The following is a 6068-nucleotide window of genomic DNA, read 5'->3' on the forward strand; positions in this document are numbered from 1 at the left end:
GCTGTGGAGAAGCTCCTCAAAGTGGGAATGCTGAGCCTTCTGGGCTGGCACCATTGGCATGGACTCTGACAAGGGGAGGCTACAGAGCAAGAATGTTGGCTTTCAGGCTGGTGGACCTTGTCAGTTACATGTACACAGGGATGTTGGGGTCTGCCCTGGATCTGAACCATGTGCTAATCTCAGGTAAAGAGCAAGGGGGTTATCCTTGCCCACAGTCTAAGGGGAATGCAGGGCTTGTCAGGCTGGGGAGGAAGTGTGCTCCTCTGGGGCAGGGCGAGGTCCAGGAGGCTGGCATGAGAGGAAACCCCATCTGTGGCCAAGTCCCTGGCCCACAGGTAAAAGCCTCCGCCAGTGATCCAGGGCTGCTTGGTGGTGGAGGGGACTTGGAGAGCACTTTCTCCCTCTGTCCTGAGAGGATCAGCTCCCTCTCAGCTCCTCTGACAGTGGATCTTGTCTTGCTACTACTGTCCTCAGAGAACCCCACCAGAGGGGACTAGGCATTTGGAGGGTCTCCAGAGGATACTTCGGCTGACCCCTGCAATGGTTTATGCCACTTGGGCTCCACACTCTCAGGGCTGGGCTGCCTCCTGGACGGACCCTGTGCAGCCCATAGAACAGTGTTGTCTGTGGTGGGGTCCTCAGCCCCAGCACTGAGAGAGTAAGCCCACTGTTGGCTTAGGTGTGTACTGGCTTAGGTGTGCACTGTCTCAGGTGTGCACTGACTCAAGTGTGTGCTGGCTCAGGTGTTCTAACTCAGGTGTGCACTGACTCAAGTGTGGGCTGGCTCAGGTATTCTAGCTCCAGGTGTTCTAGCTCAGGTGTGCACTGATTCAAGCGTGTGCTGGCTCAGGTGTTCTAGCTCAGGTGTGTGCTGGCTCAACGTCTGAGGCTCCCTCCAGAGGTTGAAGGGGAGATGTGCAGGAGCCCCAGTGTCCTGGCCCACTGGTGCCCACATTCCACCTTCCCTCCTGCCTCTACCTCAGTCTTGCTGTGAGTAACAAGCCCAGGCCTTCCCTGGCACAACTGGGATTTTCTCTGCTATTTTCTCCTCTCTCTTCTTTTCTCTGCCATACTTGTAGAGCTCAAAATCTCATTGGCTGTGTAATTCCCTGTACAGGCCACATCCCCAATGTGGGTTCTGCAGAGGTTGGCTGAGGTCCCAGCACGGTCACCTCAGGCAAATTCTAAGGCCTCTTCATGGCCCTGGACAATCAGCTTGCAGAAGAGCCCTTGCTTGACAGGCACATTCATCAAGACAGACAGTCACTATACTCCTCAGGTACCCCATGCCAGAGATGGGGGCACAGGGACATTGTGGACACGGGCTCTGGCCTTACCCACTCGCTGGATACCCTGGGGATGGGGGGGTGCTCAGGCCTCTATGGGCTAGCAATGCTCAGGGGCTGTCCCCCCTCTCTGTCCCACTGCCATTGCAGTCAGGCAGACCTAGAAATCTCATGCCCTGGCCCCTTTCCTGCATGCATTGTGGCAGCTTCCCAGAGGAACTGGGGCAGAATAGGCCTCAGATGGGGTGGCACTCTCTGCTACCTGCCTGTGGTGGCCGGCTGGATCCCCAGTACCCGTGTGGGGTTGTCCCTGTCGAGGCCTGTGATGTCTGTGCACAAGACATCCTGGATTAGGCTGGCTAGCCTAACCACCCTGGTGGCATTGCTGGGCCAGATCAGGCTGAGAGGTCAGGCTGCCTGCTTAGCACAGCAGCTGCCCAGAGTCAGTAGCTGTCACCCAGTCAACTTGCTAACAAGAAGGCAGAGCAGGTTGGCTGGAGAGGGTGGGTGGCTGGCGGTGTGGAACTCAGTCCTAACTGTGAAGCTAACTGTGAAGGTCCAGGGGGTTTCACAGGGGAGGTGGGATTTGAGCTAGGTCTTGAGGAATGCCAGGGTCATCTTGGAGGGTCTCTAGGCTCCTGTCCTCTCCTCTGCAGTGTTTTCTGCCCAGATCCTGCGCCCTGAGAGGCCCATCTGCCAGGGCTTCCTGTGGTCATCTAGCCCCTCCTGGTCCCTCACCTGCACCCCAATAGGTCTGTGGGTAGGACAGAGGGTGCAGGGTGTATGGGGAGGCTGACACCCTTGCTGGGCCTTGGATACCCAGGTTGTTTCTGGTGCAGGATGGGTCCTGCTCCCTGGGCTTAGCCACTGGGGCAGGGTGAGCAGGCATCTCCACGTTAAGGCCCAGGGTACAGCACCTCCCCTGGGCGCACCAGCTGGGCCTGCAGAGCTTCCTGTTATGCTTCCAAGTGCCTGTACAGCACACGCTCACCCCAGGGTGACACCTTCCTGAGATGAGGGCTAGGAGCCTTTGGGTGGGTGTCACTCCTCTCCCAGCAGCACCTGTCTCTTGTCCCCCAGAAGGCCCCAGGATGGGGCTTATCTCCAGCCCTTCTGCCTCTAGCTTATTCCCTCCACTTGTCCTTCTCCTATGGCCTCCCAGGCAGGGGAGCTCCTGACTGGTGCCAGACAGCACCCCTTGTTTCCCCATGGGAGGTCCTGTGGCTCTGCACTGTCCCAAAACTGTGAGCACTAGGACCTGTGTACACTATTACTCGAGATGGGGCTGGTGTGGCCTTGGCATGTGTGAGTATTATTGGCTCTCATGTGAGCATGGTCTGTGCTCATGTGTGTGTCTCTGTGTGTGTGCATGTTTGAGATGAGGTGCCAGCCAGATCACTGGGATGGTAGGAGGAATCCAGCCCCCCGTGTCCCTGTGGCCTCCATCCTGTCCCCTTCCTGGCTGTGGCTCTGGAAGGAAAGCTGGCAGCAGAGAGCGCTGAGGTTCCCAGACCTACTCGCTGAGCCACCTGGGAGAATGCAGACACTGGGTCCCATGGGTGGGGGCGGAAGCCACTCCTTAGCACGGTAGCTAACACCAAGGACTTCCCTCGCACTAATTGATTAACCTGTTCAATTTGGGCCCTGCCAGCCTGGGTGCTAGTAGCCTCACTTCCCCAGCCACCTCTTCTCTGCTGCTCTGTGTGGTCATAATTGGTCCTGAGAGGACCTTGTGAGACCCTCGGGGTCCTTGTCTCCCACAGGGCAGGCACTAGCCAGGAGTCCTGCCACTGGTAGATTCTGTCTGGATGATAGACAAATCTCGGAGAGGATGGCAGGTGAGTTACTTGCTGTTCAAGAGACACAGGGTCCAGAAAAGCAGGTTTGGGGAGGTGGGGAGGCCTGCCTGGGTGTTACTTGGGGACCAGCATGAGGAAACTCCAGCTCTTCTGGGATTTTCTGCTCCTGTGGCTCCTGCCATCCTACTGCCTTCCACAAGCCATCCACGGCATCTCCTCTTCCTCCCTATTCCCCTCTCCTCTGGGACTTCCCACCAGGACAGCAGCCAATAATTTCCAGTCCTGGGAGGAGGGCAGGGCCTTGGTTTCCAGTGCAGCACACAAGCTTAGCACACATGGGTGTGGGTGAGGCACGTTGGTGAGGCCTGGAGCACAGTGGGTACAGGTGAGGCATGTTGATGCGGCCTGGTGCACAGTGGGTGCAGGTGAGGCTCGGTGCAATCTGGTGCACAGTGGGTACAGGTGAGGCATGTTGGTGGGGCCTGTCACACAGTGGGTGCGGGTGAGGCATGTTGCTACAGTACTGTGAGCTTCCCTGGGCCAGGCCAGCCCTGTAGGTGCTTGGCCCATGGTTAACATTGGCTCTGTCTGTCCTCACTCAGTTGCAGTATCCACCCACGCTGCTTTGGAGGAGAGATTGGGGCTTCCGGAGGTTGGGGACAGAGATATACCAACAGGAGATTGTCACTGACAGCTTAGGCAGGGGTTTTTGAGTTGTAGAACCAGGGCCAGGATATAGAGGTAGAGACCCAGAGACAGGACGTTGCCCAATGGGAGGGGCCCTACCTCCAGCTCCTGCATGGAGGAGCCACATGGGGGATATTCGAGAATGTGGGGAATCAGTGTCAACACTGGGCCATTGTGCACTGCTGCTCAGGTGGGCGGTGATCTATAAAAACGGGAGGTTTGGTTGATATCGGGTGGTGAGGTCATGGCCACTGGAGGCTTTGGAATTTCATCTTTAGAATTTTGCTTACCAAGCCACATAGTTTCCTAGTCATCAATTTGATCAGGGCAAGATTAAAAAAAAAAGATAAAAGATGAAACAAAAAAACACCGTGAAGCCTCTGAGAGGGTAGCGGGGGGCACCTGGCCATAGGGGTGGGCACCACAGGGTCCTGCATGCTCATCTCTCTCTGTGTGTGGGCATTTGAGTGTATCTGTGTGTGTGCAGCTATGTTCATTAGTATGCAGAAGAGGGCCACAGGGAGCAGAGGTCATGAGAGACCTAAGAGCATGTTTGGCCCAGGAGGCTCTGAGGGGTGGCACAGGTAGGAGTGGGGTGAGGGGCCTCTGGGGCCTGGGCTCATGGGGTGGGAGGCAGAGGGTTTGGGCTTGCAATAAGGAGAGAGGTGTCAGATTCAGCACCTATTGGTATTTTGGCAGGTGAGGTGGGGGTCAAACAACTGGGATTCATGATGTCCCAGTGCTGGGACACGGCTGTCACTTAGTCATCCAGCAGCTATTCTTTTTTTTTTTTTTTTTTTGTAGAGACAGAGTCTCACTGTACCGCCCTCGGGCAGAGTGCCCTGGCGTCACATGGCTCACAGCAACCTCTAACTCTTGGGCTTATGCGATTCTCCTGCCTCAGCCTCCCGAGCAGCTGGGACCACAGGTGCGCGCCACAACGCCTGGCTATTTTTCTGTTGCAGTTTGGCCGGGGCTGGGTCCGAACCTGCCACCCTCGGCGTATGGGGCCAGCGCCCCACTCACTGAGCCACAGGCGCCGCCCCAAGCAGCTATTCTTACAGTGGTTGCTACAGTTCCTAAACCCCTCTCCGCTTACATAGGCGTCCTGTTTGGATTTTTGGTCTCCCTTCCTGGGGGCTTGTACTTGAGATGCCAGGGTCAAGAAGGAACTGGCTTATCACAGGAAGAAGCCTCAGCCCCTCTCTGCCAGAGACCACTCTGTCCTTAGCCCAGAAAGTACCAAATGCCTCCTTCACTTGTAGCACTGTGGAGCTGGACTAAAATGTCCAGGGGGGGGCGCTACTAAAAAACAAGGGAAATAAAGAAAATACAGAGGCATAAAAGTAGTCAAGTTCCAGGGCGGCGCCTGTGGCTCAGTGAGTAGGGCGCCGGCCCCATATGCCGAGGGTGGCGGGTTCAAACCCAGCCCTGGCCAAACTGCAACAAAAAAATAGCCGGGCGTCGTGGTGGGCGCCTGTAGTCCCAGCTGCTCGGGAGGCTGAGGCAGGAGAATCGCGTAAGCCCAAGAGTTAGAGGTTGCTGTGAGCCGTGTGACGCCACGGCACTCTACGCGAGGGCGGTACGGTGAGACTCTGTCTCTACAAAAAACAAAGTAAAAAAAAAAAAAAGTAGTCAAGTTCCTGATGTGGATAATAGTCGGCCACAGTGGAGGTGCCCGCTGGTCTCCGTCCTGTGGAGCCTCAGCATTGCTCTGGGTGCAGGTGGAATGAGGCACCATTGGTCATGGACCAGGGGTTTCCTCTGTGCCAAGCATGCCTGGCTTTTCCTGGAGACACCACTGGGGCTGTGCTTCCTGCCTGGTCACTCATAATGTGTCTCAGGTCCCTCACCTGCCTGCTGACACCCACAGTGGGACTGCATCGCACACCAGAACCATCCCTCACTCTGGCAGCAGCTGAATAAGAGCCATTGGGGCTTCTGCTACACCTGCCCCATTGGGACTGGCTGTGTCCACCCACATACGACTTCTTCATGTGTGGCTGCATTCCCAGGGTGTCAGACCCTGAAGGGAGCCCTTTGGTGGGGAGGGGCCTTGATGCCAGTTGCTGTGAAACCTCAGCCACAACACTGGACTTTCCAGCCCTAAGGACTTGTTCGGACCTCCAAGTCCCCAGTATCGCCCACTTGGGACTGCTGGTGCTTGTGTCTACCCCTGCCTCGGAGGGATCTCCCATGAGAACCCTGAGCACTGCTGTCTTCTGGTGCCTGTTAGAGGTGAGCAAAGGGTGTCTGTTGTCATCCTGCAAATGGGGACAGGAGAATACCCCACAGT

Source organism: Nycticebus coucang, chromosome 18, assembly GCF_027406575.1.
Source record: "Nycticebus coucang isolate mNycCou1 chromosome 18, mNycCou1.pri, whole genome shotgun sequence".
In the NCBI taxonomy this organism is placed as follows: domain Eukaryota; kingdom Metazoa; phylum Chordata; class Mammalia; order Primates; family Lorisidae; genus Nycticebus; species Nycticebus coucang.